The following is a 19,711-nucleotide window of genomic DNA, read 5'->3' as shown; positions in this document are numbered from 1 at the left end:
AATAAAAAAGATGTACTAAAAAAGAAAAGAGAAGTAATCATTGTCTCATTGCTTACTTAGGAATAGCATTGCATAGTCATAATTATGTAATTATGGATTAAAATCTAATCAGAATTATGATTTATTTATATTGAGGATGGGCATGTGTGAAAGAGAGTTAAAAGCTCATTTTCTACAAGAAGTCACAAGTCAAACCCTAAAACAGAAGAATCAAGAGAGATAAACATATTATTTAAAGATTAGACAATCGATACAAAACCAAGGGGGGAAAAACCCCAAAGAGTCAAAAGTGGTTGCCTCTGAGAAAGGGAGAAAGGGAGCAGCAGGGTTTATGTTTCTTATACTAAGTCCTTTAGAACTATTTCATTCTTTATCCTTTGTTCTGTATATAACTATGGAGAAAAGTTAAAATGGAGAAAACAAACTAATGTCAGGTGGGCACTGGTATCCCTATTTCAAAGATGAAGAAACTGAGGCTCAGAAAGTTTACACAATGAGTAAGTAGCAGAAGGAACATTTTAACCTGGATCTGTGGGTGTTCTTAACTGTGACAGTACAGCTATTGACTCTAGAAGGGAAAGGCCTATCATTTTGCAAAGTATCTCTATGTGTCAGGTCATAAGCTTAGTACTCTGCATAATGCCACCTCACTTAAGCCTCATAGCAACTCCTAAAAGTGGGCACCATTCTCATTTTACAAAGGCAGAGTCAGAAGCTTGGAGAGGAAGGGAGGAAATCAGGTTTTGAAGGGAGGTTTCAAAACCCAAGCGAAGGAGCCCACCGCCCTACCTATTTTACTCCTCCCCATCATACTGAAGGAGTTGGGGGTGTTGTCAAGTTTTATATAAGATTCCTGAAGTTTTCACCATGTAAAACCTGCTTCTTTGGCTTGTATTATGAGCATCCAAAAATCCAGCTCTGATTTGTTTGTTTCCTTTGGAGAATCTGTGCAGGTAAACTGCTGCCTGACAGATTTCTCCTTCTGTCACCCAGTGTTCATTTGGGAGAATGGCAGTTTTCTGCTTGACTCGCTGCATCTCCAAATGGAGATTTCAGTATGAGGCAGTGGCGTTTTCCCTAAACTGACAATGAAAAAGGATCTTCGTGCAGACAGAAAACTGTCTGTACTTGATTTAGATGATCTGTCCCAAGAATTAACAGCTCTCTTCTACTAGGAGCTATTATCTCAACTATGGATTCATGCATCCTATACATGGCTGAGTAATAAGAGATGTTTAGTTTATACTGTACAGGGCTTTGGGACCCAGAGGAGAAGTACACCACAGAACCATGATCAATGCCAAATGTCCTAGTTACTCAATAGTACGACAGTATGACTTCAGGGGGCCATGTATCCTTGCTTCCTCAGGACAGTCCTGGTGTATTTGTTGTCCTAGTCTATCAATAGCATCCTGTTCACTCTAGTTAGGATGAAAAATTATATGACAGCCTAGTGATACTTCATCATTTTGGTATGCTGGCACAGAATCTATTGTATCCCCTACTCCTCTTCTGCTCCCGTGAGAACATATTTGTTACCTAGCCAGTCCTGTGTAATGGAGATGGATAAGGGAGGATCTTACCTCCTTGGTATTCTCTCTTTCTAACAGGGTATCATCCAGAAAACAAGCATGCAGTTTACTAACCTAATGTATTGTTCTGCATACTGTTTTAAAATAAAGGCAACTTTACTTCCTAGGTGCTTTAAATTAAACCAGGTTATTTGACAAATGACAGCACCCTTTCAGTCAGACATTATAGATAACCACAGGCAGAGCCAGGTGACACCTTTTGTAGACTATTGATTAAAAGGAGCTGATATCCATCTTTCCGAGCACAGAGTAATCCGCTGGCATTACAGAAATGATGGCAATCTTACAGAGAAGGTTAATCAGATACATGGGAAATCATATCTGCTCCTTGATAAAGTACAAGTCACTCAGAGATCAATCACAGACCCCAGCTGCCCAAATCACCGTCGCTCAGAAAACAGAATTCAGGGCAGGCAGATACTGGTTTGTCAAAACCTAGTACAAAACAAGACATTCTGCAGGTTTGAACAGTTACGCCTGCTGAGAGCATTGATTTGTGGGTTTTATAATACATGCACAATGGTAAACAACATAAATATAAGAAGTAGATATAAAGTAATGATTTACTTTGTTTGAAAAGAGAGTGACTAATCTCTCAGACCTCAGTGCTGTACAGAAACACTGCTGGAGTTTTGGTACATTTTTAGGGAACCATAGTAGGATACAAAGTTAAGCAGTTTGAGGCACTCCTCTTGGATAAATGGTAGTGGAGGTAGTGGGGGGGCAGGCAGTGAAAGGAATAGAAACACAATGATATTGACTATCATTTAAAGGTACCTACTAAATGCCAGGGACATTTACAGAGAGCATGGTGCTTTACAGAGAAAATTCCAATTCTTGCAACACATCGGGCTTCCCATTTTATAGAGGAGTAAACTCAAACTACTAAAGATTAATTTGTCCCAGATCACAGGGCTGCTCAGAAGGGCTAGAGTTGATATACAAATCCAAGCTGTAGGACACCAAAACCCATATCCCTTTCACTATGCCCCATTGAGAACCTCTATTTTCCCCTGGACTATTAACGTATTAATTTTCTCAGCTGTTACTTTAACAACAAGAATTTGCTGAGCTCTTTTGGGAGGCAACATGTTAGAGCAGAAGGAGGCACAGCCTATTGGGCCTTGGCTTGGATATGAAATTTTCCCTTTTGAGTTTTCTCTGAAAAAAGAAGGGGCTTGAAGAGATGAGATCGTCTCTTCCAAAATCTTAAAGGGTCTTTCCAGTTGGGCCAATTTATGAATTAACTGTGAGAATAGGATGATTCTAACATGCTGCAAAAGGAGACCTGGATATGTAGTTCATTTGTTCGTTCATTCATTCATTCATTCATTCATGAGATCATTACAGAGCACCTAATATGTACAAGGGATGTGCTAAATAAAGACTGTGGGTACAGGTAAGCAGTTCTGATGCCCATAAAGGTTACATTCTAGTTAGGCTGACAGGTAATGGATGCATATGTATGCAAAACCAAAAAAAAAGTATGTTTAGATTTTGAAAGTGTTATAGAAGAAATATATAGGGTACTACAATAGAGAATAATAGGAAGAAACTTCTTTTGATGGCCTATCTAGAGATTTCTGAAGGAGCCTGGGGAGATCTGGTATCTGAAGGATGAGAAGGGGGTGAGGTGGTAGGAGGAGGATTTTATAATATAGCGAAAAATTATCCAAATTTCTCATACTATTATAATAGTACAAATATAATATGAAAGATAAAAAAACTTTGCATGCACGTGTGTACACACACATACACAGAGAAACACCCCCTAATTCTGGAGGTACATACATTATCGAAACCCACTGGCCAAAACAACAACAACAACAACAACACAAAACAACAGAAAACAAACAGACACATACATAGATGAAGCCGACGTGTCTCTTATTTTCTAAATTAGGGATTTGAGGCTCAGAGACATTATGAATTTTGGTCAAGTTCACCCAGGCTGAGAAACGACATAGGCTAAACCGAAGGTTATTTAAGCGCAGCTAGAGCAACACCATAGCACTAAGCCTTGCCTTGCTCAATGTAACTGGTGGGATTTATATTATCCAGAGCCCAACACATCACTTTTATTCCTTGTGTCTCACCAAGATGGCCTCCAGGTAATCGATTCAACCTAGTGACATAACCAGCAATCCTTGCTACTGCTGGAGGGTGGCTTAGAGCATATCACAGATGACTTTCTAGAGGTTTCAAACCTTGAATTACCCATCTATATAGTAATGATAATAATAACGATACCCAACATTCATAATATGCTTACTATACGGACAAATACTGTACCAAGTACTTTAAAGCATTATCTTAATTTTCTAACTGAGAGGAAAAGATAGAACCAGCATGGTGGAAAGACTTTATTTCTGAAGCCAAGTATGCAATGGCATAGGCAAGGTATTTATAGGATGTGGCACCTTGTAGCATAGGGAGCTCTCAACTGGTAGGCTGTGAAGAGTAATCAGAGAAAGAGAAGGGAATAAAACTTTGAGTACTGATATGTGCTAATTAATGTAAATACATTCTCTAATTTAGTCTTCCGCAAAAGCTTATATAATAGGTTCTGTTATGCCCATTTACTTGTTTATGCCAAGTTTACTTTGAACAGCTTGTAAGTGACAATGGGATTTGAACCTGATTTGTCTACCTGCAAAGCCCATAGTCTTCCCCTACAGTGTATTAGTAGAGAAGGGAACACATGCATTATATTGGACATAGCAGAAAGCTTCTCTATCCAAATACCATGCTCTTAATATCTGGCATGGTGTCACAGGAACTGAGAGGAAGGGTGCCCAAGAGTCTATGAGGCTACGGTGAATGGATGACTTATGGTGGCACTATTGCCGAATGATGTCTTCAGGAGTAGATGGAGGATTGTCATCACAGTAGAATTGGGATCGGGAGAAGCACCTAAGTAAGTGTCATAAAGATGATGATCCCCAGGAACAAGTCAATCTCTCGAAATTATGATTCCTGAATCACAGCTGGTAAATTTACTTTATCCCTCCCTTTTGTTTTTCTTTCGTCCTTCTTTAGCGTGGGAAAGAGATCATTACTTATTTTTTTCTTTTTAAGTTGAGATATAATTCACATAACAGAAAATTCCCCCTTTTAAAGTATCCACTTTACTGGGTTTTGCATATTTACTACTTGCACAACCATCACCACTAAGTCCATAATGCGCCGTGACCTCAAAAAGAAACTCGGTACTAATTAGGAGTCAGTCCCGATACTCCTTTCTGCCCATCCTCTGACAACAGCTGCTCTATCTTCTATTTCTATGAAGTAGCCTGTTGTAGACATTTCATATAAATGGAATCATATAATATGTAGCCTTTTGTGTCTGGCTTCTTTCATTTAGCATCATGGTTTCAAGGTTCATTCATGTATAATTAGGATTTATCAGTATTTTATTTCTTTTTAGGGATAAATAATAGCTCATTGTATGGAAAGACCACCGCATTTGGTTTTTCCATTCATCAGCTGATGGACATTTGGGTTGATTTCACTTTTGGCTATCAGTAGTAATGCTGCTGTGAACATTCACGTACACGTTTTAAATGCTTTCTGATATATCTATATGGGACTCAGTTTTAAAGTCAGTATTTAAAACAAAGTTTTACATACTGAAAATTGCCCTTAAAAATCCCACAAAAAGTTACCACTTTGGAATCAATATGTTATCCAAATGAGACAGTTTTATCTCCAGCTCTTTCATTGGCTATCAGCCAGTAGAAGTGGCTGGTTTGTGTTTGGTGACCATACTGTAAAATCAACATGTCATCAAACACTGGAATCCCATTCAGTGTGGCAAGATGATCATATTTTAAGAGGTACATGAAGAATGAGGTGCACTGAGCCCAGTGTCCTTTCAGATCCTTATATCATAAGTACTTATGGATGAACGGGTTGGTAAAATTGCCTGCACCATTTAAATTGTAATTTTTCTTTTTCCTTCAGGGATCGTAAACTGAATTCATGTAAAATAAATGTTCATACAATTCAAATCTCCTGCACATGGAAGATTTCATCTCATTTTCTTTGGGAGCCTGAGTTACAGTACCTTTGGATTTTTTGTTGTTGTTGTTGAGTGAAAAAAAAAAAAAGAATTGGAATTTAAAGGGCTTTCATGCTTTAATCCAACGAAATATTTCTTCATCAAATCATAGAACTTCGAAACTGGGAGATGTCTTAACTGTCTCTGTCCAAGGTTCTTCATTTTATAGGTGAGAAAACTGGAGTGTGGAGTGATAAGATCTACTTTGTGTCAGACAGTTGGCTGGTAACAGAGCTGGGGCCAAAACCCAGGACGGCAGAACCTCAGTTCACTGTTCTTTCCACTAGACTGCAATCATTCCCATATTCACAAAATTCAGAAAAAGTAGGTCATATCTTCTCAAGTTTTATATTATTCACAACCTTTATAACCCAGCATGTTGTTACTGTTTTATTATTTCTCTCTCTCTTTTTTTCTGATACAATCTACCCCCCCTCCTCAGGCTGGCAGGGAGTCCATAAAGATAAGTTAGCTAAGGGAAAGAGCTATTTTGCATATAATTTATGGCTTTTCCTTTATTCACAGAGCTTTCCCAAACAGACTAATACACTAATGACTTTGGTTGAAAGATGGTACCCTGATCTTCTGGAGCTGAAACTTAGCACAAATTTTGTCATTCAAACACACTAGTCAAATCAATTAGAAATATTCATGAAAATAAGAAAGTGAGTTTACGGGTATTTCATAACCACTATTTTAGTACCATTAATCCACATCCTCCCTATTTCTTTGGCAGTTGACAGGAATCCCCAGTCAGCAGCTGGAGAAAGCAGAGTCTTTTTAAAGACAGAACTAATTTGTTTCCTGGTGAGAGGTGACAACCTGCCTCAATTTGCTTCAGATTTCTCAAAGATAATGACTTGTGTTTTCTTGTCCCAATTAACCACTGGCTGCTCCTGAGAAGACTATGTCCATTCAGATAACGGAGTTTCTCTTCCCACTGATAACCTCCTGGTATATACGTGGGAGTAAAATGCAGATTTAGAACAGAATCGTGTACAGAATTATAAATAGAATGATTTGAAACACTGCCTTTTCATCTTCTTTTCCTCATATCCTCATCATATTCAATTTATATCTACTTAATAATTTAATAATTAAAACTAATCGAAAGGGCAGCCTTTTCCACAGAGTGATGAGACCCACTTAATACTCTATGTCAAACGCTTACGGAGGGCCTGATAGTATCATGTGTGATATAGAGATATAAGACAATAAGGAAAAATGAGGCCTGGGGTCAGTTTAGAGAATACACGACTCCCCCTTCTAAGGGTACCCCGATTCAGAAGTTTTAAAAATACTCCCAGACAAAACAAATCTGCAGTTTCACATCAAGTTAGCCATGAGAGCCACCACTTGGCAACCTGTGGTCTACAGCTGATGTTTGAACACTGTTGACCCTTCCTGCTACTCCTCTCACTTCCCTTCCTCCCACCCTCCCTCCACCTTATCCAAAGGTGAGTCTGGGGTGGGGGGAGAATGCCTGGCTCTATGCCATTCTTTCTCCTGGAAGTGTGAAATAAGCACATACGGTGTGTTGATTCTCCCATTCTGTAAGTTTTATAGGGGCAGAGACCTTGAGGTTGTACAGCGATGTAAGTCTACCAAACCTGGAGTTCAGAATTAGGGAACCCACTATTGCTATGTACCTAAGCCACATTCTCTTCTATCAGCTCAATCACGATAAAGCTGACATCAGTTGCCATCTGCCTGACCACCTCTCAATGGGTTTAAACCTCAGTCAATGAACAAAGGTATTGTTTATTGAACTCCTCAGATTCCAACATATAATAGAGATTCCTTTATTGGACTGTGTTTTAAGAATATACTATACGTAATTAGCAGAATAACCTTTTCAACCCATACTGCACTGCTGATCATGAATAAATTCAGACTGGGAGAAAAAAAAATCAGAAAGAGTCTGCAATAAGAAAATTAAGTCAACATGATAGAATTCCACCTTGGGGCATGCTTTTGCTCGGGGGTAGAAAAATGGGGGCAGAAATAAGTCTTTAAAACCACAAAATTGCAGAATGAGAATATTTCAGAGTTGGGAGGTTCATAGGGGTCAATGTTTCCAAAGTCACCCAAGTTGGCTGTGAGAATGTGAAAATGACTAGAAAACGCCCCTTACAGGCAGGCCACTCAGACCACACGCTCCCATCTGATGCCCGCATTCTTTCTGCAGTGTTTCCTCAGGGTACAGGTCCAGTCTGGAACTGATCACTATTAATAATGAAAAAATCACTACTTTCACCTTTTGCATGGTTTAATTATTTGAAACTTTTTCTTTTTATTGAGCACATAACAATATCTTCTGCTTTAATGCTTACCACCCATCTACTCTGGTACTGCCCTCTGATGTCACCTAGAGTTTGCTGGCTCTTTAAATGTTTGAAAACACCGACCATACCTCTCATCCACCCTCCAGGAGTCCTGTTCTTTGGCCTCACCAGCTTCAGTTGTCTTAGCTGTGCCTCCTACCATTAGCCCAGCTGTCTTCCTCCAGGCTGATTTCAAATTTGGTCAGACTTAAAATAAAAACATACTCCTTTCCCAGTATTTTCATCAGTGCTACTGTAGTTTTTTCCCTCTCGTATTTTGGGATACTCTACTACATTATAGATTTAATTTGCCTCAAAAAAAAAAAAAGTATAGACTATTGCTGATTCCAAGCAATGATCTTATAATCAACTAAAACTTTTTTTTAAAAAAGATTTTATTTATTTATTTGAGAGAGAGAGAGAGCATGAGCAGGGGGAGGAGCAGAGGGAGAGGTAGGGGGAAAGAATCTCAAGCCGATTCTGTGTTGAACGCTGACCGTAATGCCCTGGCTCTATCTCGAGACCCTGAGCTCATGACCTAAGCTGAAACCAAGAGTCAGATGCTCAACCGACTGAGCCACCCAGGGGCCCCAGTCAACTTAAACTTTTAACATACAACCTAACCCTAAAATTTGACCCTCTCATCCTGATTTTGGGGACCAAGTGCAAATCTTCACATCTGTCACTATTAAATTAGGCTTGTTACATTAGGTTCCTATGATTATCTTTTTATGGTAATTCTAAATACTGATTCTATCATTTCATCTATTCCCTAATAATTCATGTGATCAGAATATGATTAGTAGCATCATGTGTTACTGATAAGAAAGTTCAGTAGGAAAAGGGTGAGTAAAGAGGGCAGAGGGATGACTGGTGATCTCCTTTCCAGGCTGACATGAATCCCCTAATCACCACTGTGGGGGTGAGACATGGTAACCAATCCTCTAAACACTCCCTCAGCCTTTGCTTTCTACCCTGCCCACAAAGGTATCACAAGAGATTTTCCTTTTTAAAGGAGTCTTGCTGATGTTCTTTTGACTAGCAGGAGAAAGGAACATATTTATAAGAAAATAAGGCTAGACCCTATTTTTGATCAAAACTCTGTGTCGGTAGAAAGATATTAATGAAAAAAGAAGTTACAAAACAGTGTGTACAGGATTTTTTTGTGATGAGGATATCTATTTACAGATTTGAAGACATATATAAATGACACTTGAACAACATGAGTGAACTGTGTGGGTCCGCTTACAGAATTGTTTGATAAATAGAGTGCAGTACCGTAATGTATTTCCTCTTCCTTATGATTTTCTTAGGAATATTTTCTTTTCTAGCTTACTTTATTGTAAGAATACAATATATAGTACATATAACATACAAAATGCATGTTAATTGACTTTGTTATTGGTAAGGCTTTTGGTCAGCTGTAGGCTATTGAGTTTTGGGTGAGTCAAAAGTTATATGTGGATTTTTGACTGCACAGAAGTTGGTGGTCCTAATCCCTTGTTCAAGGGTCAAATGTAGATTGAAATACACGCATGTGCATGCGCACACACACACACACACACACACGCCTAGATGTAATTCTAGAAAAAATGTAAAAGATATTTAAGCTGCTCTCTCTGAATGAGATTATCTTTTTTTCTAATATTTCTATAAATAACATGGATTATCACATACTTGAAAAAGAATTTAAGAAAACCTATGCTTGTGATAACTACTTTTCTTTCTAAATTCTCTTAGAAGCTATAAAATTTCCCTTGATGTTGGTGTCAAGATCATGTAGGTATAATTGATAGAAAGTGCTTTCTTTCCATTAAAAAGAAAACCAAAATATTTGCCTCTCCTTTGTCCACAGTTCCTAAAATATGGTCAAGAGTGTTTCAGGGACCTCTTCTCTGGATGTGTTCTCATTTCACCTTTCTGCTTGGCTTTCCCTAAACATGCTGGGAGCTTTTATGCCTCTTGGCTATTAGATAAATTTCTTTTGTCTGATATTACCTTTACATTTTTTAACCTGGTGAGCTCTTTTTCATCTCTTAGTTCCCAGTTCAATTATCACTTTTATCCTCCCAGTGAATTCCCTCTTCATTCCTTCCCTTTTTGTTCCTTCTTTACTTTCAACAAAGCTCTATCTCTTTGCCTATCAGTATCCACTCTTAGACTGTGAGCTCTTAGGTTTGCAGCCGGGCATTCCCTGGAGGACTTACTAAAAAAGGAAATTCCTGGTTTGCACCTTTGGAGATTTTTGTTCATCAGAGCAGGGGAGAGTTCAAGAATGTGCATTTATTAAAAAAGCCTGTAGATCATGGCCTGTGGTGCCATACAGGGAGGGTGACAGCTATGTCATTTGTACCTTTTGACTATTCTCTCATATTTGGACTGCATCAGAATGTCTTCCCATCAACTATACTGGTTTTTATAATTTAATTTTCTTTGCCTTACCCATCAAGAGGTGTTAAGTACAAATAGCATGGTGACCAGATACTTTACTTATATTGTAGACAAAGCCAACAGAGACATATACATGTTATATCAGAAGGGGGGTAGGCTAGCCTTATGAAAATAGATACGGAAGAGAAGGCTCTTCTGATTAGATTCTTTGGATTCCCCTCTCCTGGGAAAAATCCAAGCTGGACTTATATTTATAAGGAGTTCTATTTCTGAAGAGAGAGAAAGGGGGGAGGGTAGTTAATATGACAATAGGTGACATGTTCTCCAGTATGGGAAACTTTCCAAGTAGGTATTGCTAATACTTATTTAATAACATGTCTTGCACTTTTGCACAGTGATTACAGAACCACTAGAAGGCCATGTAAAAAACCACTATTGCTCTAAATGTTCCACTTATATTTCTTCTCCCATAACCAGTAACCTACTTTTGGCTCTTCAAATGGCTGCATAAAAGAGACAACCATTTTAACCTTTTAGAAATGAATCTTGCTAGAGTAAATCAGAGAGAAATGATGGAAATGTTAATTAACTTGCCTTCATCTTGGTCGGATTCTGTATTTAACCTAAAGGCCTACAATCTTTTGGGAGGTTTTCTTAGATTTGATTGCCTATGACAGGCAGAGAAATTCAATTATGGTTTGGTGGCGTTACGCCTTTGGGAGAGCAAAACCCCCCTCCTGCCTCTGGCATAGAAAACAAATGCCAAGAAAGGAAGGTGAAATCACTCATGAATTTTCCTGACATATCTCTTTTCTGGTTCAGAATTGGTAATAGATGACACTTTCCTTTTTGGAGCTGGGACCAAGTGTTGGCTTCCCCCATGAGACCACCTCTAAAACACAAGGAGATGGAGGTTCTAAAACACAGACACAGATACACACACACACACACACACACACTCTTCCACTATTGAGAGAGATTGTCCATATAATGCCTTTCTACGTGACAAAGCTTCATTCTCAAACCACAGGAAGTTCTGATATTTAGGAACAGAAGATAAAAGTGCTTAATTTTACTTTCCTTTTTATTTATTACATAATTAGCCATTTAAAATCCATTTCAGCTTTGGAAATTATAAAAAAGAAAACATACCATAGCTGAAAACAAACCACATTGATCTTTAAACATTTTATGAACTGAAAAGCTCAACATAAACCATTTCTTTCCTTCAGTAGGGAAATAGCTCTATGGCAAGATATAAGATGACAGATGTAACCTAAAAAGATACGCACAAGAAAGAGATGGATTTTTATTTATGTATTTGAAAAATATATAACTTTAATAATGCTGGGGATGCGTTCAGTAGTGGTAGCAGAGGTAGGCCAGAGATCTATGCTTTTTAATATCAACTTCCTCTCGAGTAAGAATTTTATCACATTAATAGCTAAATCATACTGATTGCAAAAGAGCTGAAATGAGGCAATTAGTACGGCCTATGACAGCCGTGAAGAATGAAGCGTGAGGTTTTCAGTGCAAGCCAGATGGATATCTTCAATATACTTCTTATTATCTGCTTGTGGTAATAAGTTCAATTAAACTGAATCAGTACAACACAAGTCTCTTTGAATTGCCGGAAAAGAAATTAATTATGTGCTTCACATTTAATGAAGCCAGAGTCATAGTGTTTGCCTTTATTGTTTGTTTGTTTTATTTATTTTGATTGGTAAGTATTCATTAGGAATTAAGCCACTTATTTCATTCTATAGTAGAGTTTTTTCTTTAAAAGACAATTTTGGATTCAAAGGTTAAATATCACTAGTAATAAGGTTTTATCTATTCTATAATATCTGGGAGAGAGGTAGAAAACCAGATCCACTGTTTAGATGATATTGACTACAATATCTTACTATGCTGAAGAATTCTGACCTGGTGTTTTTAATTTGAGATATTATACATGTAAGACTAACAACGACAATTCAGCAGTACTCATATTCCCATTTCTAGAATCAGCAGTCTCTAACGTTTTTTCCAGCCTTTCTCCCCTCTGAATATATATTAAATTTTATCCAAATAAAATATTAACAACACAGGTTATGTCCTTTCATATAACCTCACTCCAGATTCCCTCCCCTCACAAATACTATCATGAGTTAATGTTTATACTACGCATGTATTTTTATGTTTAAACATTATATGGTATTATTTTCTATTACTAATTTTATGTTAAATCATATTACATGCGTTAAATGAAATAATACCTTTTGTATTCTTTATATTGCTTGTGCATTTTTTTTTGTCATTACAAACAACAGAATGAAGTTCTTTGCAAGTCTACCTCAGAACACATAATTTCCTCTAGAAGAGACAGAAATGGAATTGATGGGCCAAGGAGATTGCCCTTTTTCAATGTTACTTTCTCTCTATAGTATCTACTCCCATTTGTATTCCTACTTACAGTGAGTGTATGAGTATTCTGGTCACACTCTCATCAACAAAAGGTTTTGTTGATGTTTATCTTTTGCCAATTTCATATGTAAAAAATCCTGTCACACTGCTTACATTTGCATTTCTCTGATTACTAGTGAGATTGAGATTTTTTTCAAAGTCTTGTTGGCCAACAGTGTGTCTTTTACACCAAAATCAAATATGTGAAGCCTGCCTCAGTATAGATGCCTTCCTATGAAAGAGTTGGCACAGAAATACAAGAGTTAAGGAATTACTTCCTCCCTCTAGACCAAGGATGAAGAAATGATGGCAGGATGGAGTCAGAGTAGACTGTCATGGTAGGCAATTTTTTTTTTTTAGTTTTTGATATAATGTTCAATGACAGTCTTACTACACTTCAATCTTAACATTATAAAAGGTGAGAAACTATTTTACAGAAAGAATTGGACAAAAGGGGGAGTCACTCTATCTATGACTGATGTTGCTAAAGGCACACCATTTGCTCAGTCTATGTGGCCCTCATTAGGGCTCAAAGGAATGTCAGGGGAAATAATTATGCTCTGTTTCATCAAGATCTTGGCTTCACGTCTTGGTAGAAAGAGTTCCAGGTTATGTCATGCTCTGTGAATATAGAAAGAACAAGAGGTATACTTATCTACCATTTCTTTAGGATTCTCCTTGGTTAACTGTTGCCAACTCCATTGTGGCAGGTCTCAGGTCTAACAGGATCTAGTATTGAAATATTCTGGCCATTGTCCTTCTACCAGGGGACCTAACATAATTAGCATTTAGCACTTTTAACAACAAACTTTTCCTATTCTAGGTGCCTTGGGTCAGAATTTGCGTTAATCCTATTAGAAAGACCCTTAATTATTGCCTAGAAATAATTGGTTCCAGTGGAAGACACCTAATTAGGTTGAAATGTATTCTGTTATAAGGGCCCAATGTTAAAAGCTTTTGTTGTGGTTTAGCAGCCAAATGTCATTGCTGGTTACTGATTTCTGATTGATCCCCAGTCAAATATGGATAAAGCCTTGAATAATTTTACATAGAAGATGTGGGCTGTTTCAAACTCATTTTCCAAAAAGGTTCCAACTGAAAAGACTCTACATTATTGTGTCGGTCATGCTATGCATGGAGAGGTTGATATTTCTCAAAGTCCTACAGTTAAAACAGAACTATTTTACAGGGTATACTATAGCTATGCTGTAAAACTTGTTGGGTTGGTAAGGTTTTCCTTTCTATCTGTTATATGCATGCATTTGATAGCATCTCTTCTTCTAAATGTAAATAAACTCTTGATGGGATGGACCATGAGCATTCTGGCAATGAAGGAATCAATGAAATGTTCAGTGAAGCCACCTGAGCATCTTCACGTTGCAGGGACGGAAAATGAGAATACAAAGGAATTTCTTGTTACAAATATATGAGGTCTTAGTTAAATTCTACTGAGAATCTTTTTATCTATCAAGATAGTTAAAGTACAGTGTTTTTCTTATTATAAACATAATTCTGTGTACTGAATAAGAAAAAATTTAATCCAAAAACCAATGTCCTTTTATTTATTTTTAATTTTTAAGAATTATTTTATTTACTGATTTATTATGAAATCTTTTAAAAGTCAAATGAATACAGGGTAAAATGTGCATCTAGGGCAACTTAAAAAGAAAAAAAAATACATTAGTGAAAAAACAACCTGCAGTCAGAGAGATGTGTAAACTAAATGTGAAACAGTTCAACTGATTTAGGCTGGTGGCAGTGAAAAGTTCAGGAAGAGATAAATATCTCGATAAACTCCAGTTGATACGTTTTGTGCTTTAGGATTCTCCCTGGCCTAACAGTCTGGTTCCAGCAGTGTGAAGCTTCCTCATTCCTACAGAGGCTGACTGAGTACACTGTTCTAGTACCTGCCAAGTATTTTTCTCTCTCTCCCAATCAATGATTTGATTTGGCCTCTTTGGATTTTTTACTTATATCCAAGTACTTGGTCAACCCTTTTGATACTGGGGTGAGGCTAAGGTCTTGTGACAGAAATATCCCCACCAATTTCAGCTTGTAATCAGACTCCAGGAGATGCCAAAATTCCCTGTTCCGTATAACCTGGCTAAGCTACACCTTGGACCAAATTTTGAAGATCTGTTTGCAAAAGGAAAATAAGTCATAAAAGAAAAGATCAGTAAGTTTCTCTTCTTGTTTTTGTTTCTTTGGAAAGGGCTAAATAACAAATACGTTAGGTTTCGCTCGTTAAGAGGCAACACTGAGGATCTGACGTAGGTTGCAGCAAATTAGATGGTCTTTGTCATAATTATTCAGTTCTGCTCTTGGGCAAAAATAACTGCAGTTGGTAGGTAAACAAATGACATGGCTGTGTTCCATGGAGACCCTGTGGACTGGCTCTGAAATATAAATGTCATAACATTTTCACATGTCTGAAACTATTATTATTCTTTTTGTTTTTCATCCAGTTAAACATGCAGAAACCATTCTTAGCTCCTGGGCGATAAACAAGTGGGGGCTAGCTGTATATGGCCCATGGGCCATATACGTGGCCAACTCCTGAAAATATAGTGTGTATCAGGATCAAGTTGGGTATTTATTTAAAATATTTATTTTAGGGGGGCGCCTACGTGGCACAGTTGGTTAAGCATCCGACTTTTAATTTCAGCTCAGGTCATGATCTCAGGGTTGTGAGATCAGGCCCCGTGTGGGGCTCCTGGGGTTCCAAGCTGGGTGTGGAGTCTGCTTGAGATTCTCTCCCTCTGCCTCTCCCCACTTGTACACATACACATTCTCTCTCTCTCTGGAATAAATAAATAAACCTTTAAAAAACTGTTTATTTTTCAGGCCTCATCCTTAAAGACTTAGATTTACTAGGCTAAGGCACTGGAAATGTCTATTTCTGTTAAGCATTCTATTGAACTTCCGCTTGCTATGTGGCATGTACAGTTTTCTGATGTAGGACAGGTTTCTCAAAGAGTGGAACCACCAGCCACAGACTTACCCAGGGTCATTCTGGCTGTGGCTCAACAAGATAACTATGGTAATAACATCCCTAGCTTAAAGGCCTGCATTTCATTTTCAGCCCTGGAGGGGATCAATAGAAGCTAGGGTTGCTATTACCATAGTTATCTTGCTGAACTACATTTAAGACAAATACTCGAAGTCGCTCGTCTTCAGGAGTACTACTTTAAAATATCTGTCATAAGAAACCTGTACAGCAAAGATGCTATGTCATGCGAAATGGCATGCCTTTTACTCTGCTATAGAGATAAAAATGAATTAGTAAGTACAATATTGCATGTAAATGCAGCCTGCCCTCCATATAGTTCTTAATGATGTCGACAATTGCTAAAGCTCATCTTTGTTGAAAGGTCAAATATTATGCTTTCTGGTAGGATTCAGGGGTCTGACATGAGAACTGTTCTTGCTTAAAATTAAAAAGCAGACCAAATCCCAAATACACTATAACTAGCTTAAAAAATAAAATCAGTGAAATTTAGAAATTCAGATGATGGGATGATAATCAAGAGCCCCCTGGGCACCTGTCAGAATTCTGCAGTTTGGAAGCATACTCATGCATAATCTGAATATTTATCCATTTTATGGTTGTCTGCCAGAGATTTATTTTAAACCTCTTGTACCTGCTATAGTGGATTTATACCTTCTTTCTCCTCCCCCATACTTACTGACCCTGTGTTTGACACGGTCTTCGGCTTCCCTTCAAAACATGGGGGTGGGGGTGAGGAGGAAGAGAATTGGATTTCAGAAGCGTTGTTAATGATAGAATTATTATAAAAACGTTAGAGAAGACGTGTTCTGATGTCTGACCTTCACAGTGTTTTAATCCTACGTATGAGGAGATCAAAATGAATACAAGCACATTTTAAGGTTAGAGAACGCCTTCTCTGATAAATTAGTCCCTTTGTAGATCTCAAAATTGAATTAAAATACAGTGCTCAGTCATATTTCAGGCCAAACTGTTACATTTACATTAAAGGTACAGGGCTGAAGCATTATGATGTGCGATTCAGTACTTGGCACAGTTCACGTGGAGTTCAGAATGGTTTTCTCTGCCTTTATCGTGCTTTATGGGGCAGATTTCTAAATTGCATTTCTCAGTTTATGTTAATGTCCTTCACAGAGACCTGGTGGTCTGGATGCCCCTATGCACACACGTGTTCTTCCCATTAATGTTAATGGGAGTCAGAACCAAGCAACGGGAGATAAATGTTCTCTCAAATACCTTCTGACCTTCCCTAAAGTAACAGGATTGCTAACTTCTGTGAACATATGGACCAGATAAAACTCATATTTCTTCCCCTCACCCCCATCTCATCTATAAGAATAACACAAGAATCAGAGAACCTCTGCAGAAAAACTGACTGCAGTAGAGCATCACCAGCCAAGGCCAGAAACAGCTCAACTTCTACACAGATGAGCTCCCTCTGGTGGGGACCATTGTACTGTGACCTCAGGGCTCATTCCTACAGGTCTCTGCCTTCCTCTTTCTCTTCCAGCCCTGCTCTTTTTCTTTCCCCATCTATTAGGCAATTTCAGTTTTAAAGTATTCCATATGTCTCAGCAAAACAGGTGGCCATACACTGATCCTGTAATATGTCCCTCTAAGTCCTGTCCATAAGTCCACTAAAACTCTCCTGAAAAATGCCATTACATCCTGTTTCCCAACCTTCATATCCCATCTTTAGGATCCTCTCGTAATAATAATACATACTTAATATTTTTCCTTATATTGACTCACTTCTTTACTTAAATATATTTTAAAAGGAGATTTTTAAAAATCATTGTCATGAATGGAAAACTAGACTTTTCCTAGTACACATTGTAAGAAGCAAATAAATTACTAAAATTTAAAAAAATCAGTAAAATAACAGTAAGACTATCTCTTATACTATACTTGGAAAATCACCATTTACATTTTACTAGAAATCTAGAAATAAAGTATTTAATCTCTTAAAATAGGTAGAAGTTCCTGCCTCAGCAACATTTATATCCACCTAAAACATGGGATAACCATGGCATATTTCATAATTGGTGTATGGAATGTTTTGTGCCATCATTCAGTACAAGACAAGCAGCAGAGAATCTTCTGGATGGTTGGTCCTGGGACCACTCCTATTGCTGGGATATGAACTCTGATGGGAATTAGAGGACATTCCTTTTTGCTCACTATCTTTTTTAAAGAATTTAATTAATTACTTATTTACTTTTGAGAGAGAGAGAGTGCGCGCACCCAAGAACGGGGCGGGGGGCAGAGGGAGAAGAGAGAGAGAGAATCCCAAGCAGGCTCGACGCTCAGCTCAGCTCAGCACAGAGCACTCAGCTCAGAGCAGACCCCTACCTGGGGCTCAATCCCACATCTCTGAGATCATGACCTGAGCCGAAATCAAGACTCGGCTACGTAACTGACTGAGCTGCCCAGGCGCCCCTCTGTCCTCTATCTTGAGAGGTAAGGAAATCAAGGCTTACGAGAAGGATGTTGATCAAACACAGGACATAACTTGTAACTCCATGTAGAAATACCCCACTGTCAGCAATATAGAACAGCAAAAAACGGTTTCTAGGCTTAGTTGTTTATAATCTTTCACACTCTCGGGCATTTTTTTTCTTTTTTCTTTTTTTTTTTTTTTTTGTGTGTGTGGCAGGCTCACTTCTCTTTGCTAATTACTCTAATAGGTTGGTGATGGTAACTTCATAAATGTTCATTTCAATAAGATTTAGAATGTATGTATAGCCATTTTATTAAAATACAAGCAACAACAACAAAACAACTACTAATATTTCCTAAGTGCCAGACACTATGTTAAGCACTTAACATGGATTACTGCAGTCATCAAAACAACCCTAAGCAGTTGGCATACTATTATCCCCACCCAGGTTAATTGTGTAGTCCAAAGTCACAGAGCTAGTAAGTGAGAGAAATGAGATCCAAAGCCAGATCTTTCTGCCTCAAGCTCAGTCTCTTAATCACTGCTTAAGACGGCTGCCTAGTATTCTCTCATATCTCCCTAACTAGCAAATAATCTATAATCAGGTACCAGCTCTGCCATTAACCAGCTCTGAAACCTTGGGATTTCTCCTGGTCCTAGCTGATCTCTATTTCCTTTTGCAGCTGAGAAAGCCATACATTAGCAAAGACCTCTAGCTGGAATTTTGATTTATAAATATTATCTAACCTCTTTTTTCCTCTGCCCTGTGAAATAGAGTGAACATATAGTCCTATGCCCATGCTACTGCTCTGAGTGATTCATTAACAGACTGAAAACAGTGGAGTTAATCTAAATACAGGTTTACTTCTGACTCCTGCCTTTCCAGCTTTTTTATACACAGAGATGTTTACAATAGAAAGGCTTACCCAAATGGTAGTATTTTTCCACCTTCTAATGACCCCAAAATACACAATTAGGTAATTTTTGGCTTTTTTCTTTAAAATAAAATTGGGATATATAAAATAGATAGATATTTTTATTTTTATTAGGCTATCTTACTTCACAAAGGAAGCCACAAATGGGCAAGAAGGAAATAATACTATGTGACCCATCTACTACGTCGGTTATAGAAAAATATTTATTTTATAAAAATCTATTATATGAAAAAAAGCTGAATTAACAAGATTTCCTGGCGCAGTAAACAGAACCAAGCAGAATGCACAATCAGGATTCCTGGGCTAACATCCGTCTTCCACTACTGGTAACCTTGAGAAGGTCACCAACATGAGTCTTATCTCCTTAGTCAGATCATCCATTGCCAAGATCTCCTCAACTCAAAAATTCTATGACTTGACAAGACAGAAAGTAATAGAAATGCAAATAAAATGTAAATTAAAATCTCATCCTTTGCAATTTAGTGCTTTCAGCCTATCCCATCAACCTGGTGTTAGA

General features: G+C 37.8%; 1 protein-coding gene across 8 annotated transcripts in view; it reads right to left on the bottom strand.

Annotated features, from left to right (window-relative positions):
* Window positions 1-19,711, bottom strand: part of LOC113256632 (contactin-4) — an 877,814-nt gene that overhangs the window by 50,981 nt on the left and 807,122 nt on the right. The window lies entirely within an intron of this gene.

The sequence above is a fragment of the Ursus arctos genome, unplaced genomic scaffold (genome assembly GCF_023065955.2).
Source record: "Ursus arctos isolate Adak ecotype North America unplaced genomic scaffold, UrsArc2.0 scaffold_14, whole genome shotgun sequence".
In the NCBI taxonomy this organism is placed as follows: Eukaryota; Metazoa; Chordata; class Mammalia; order Carnivora; family Ursidae; genus Ursus; species Ursus arctos.
This window is presented reverse-complemented; position numbering and strand designations above follow the sequence as displayed.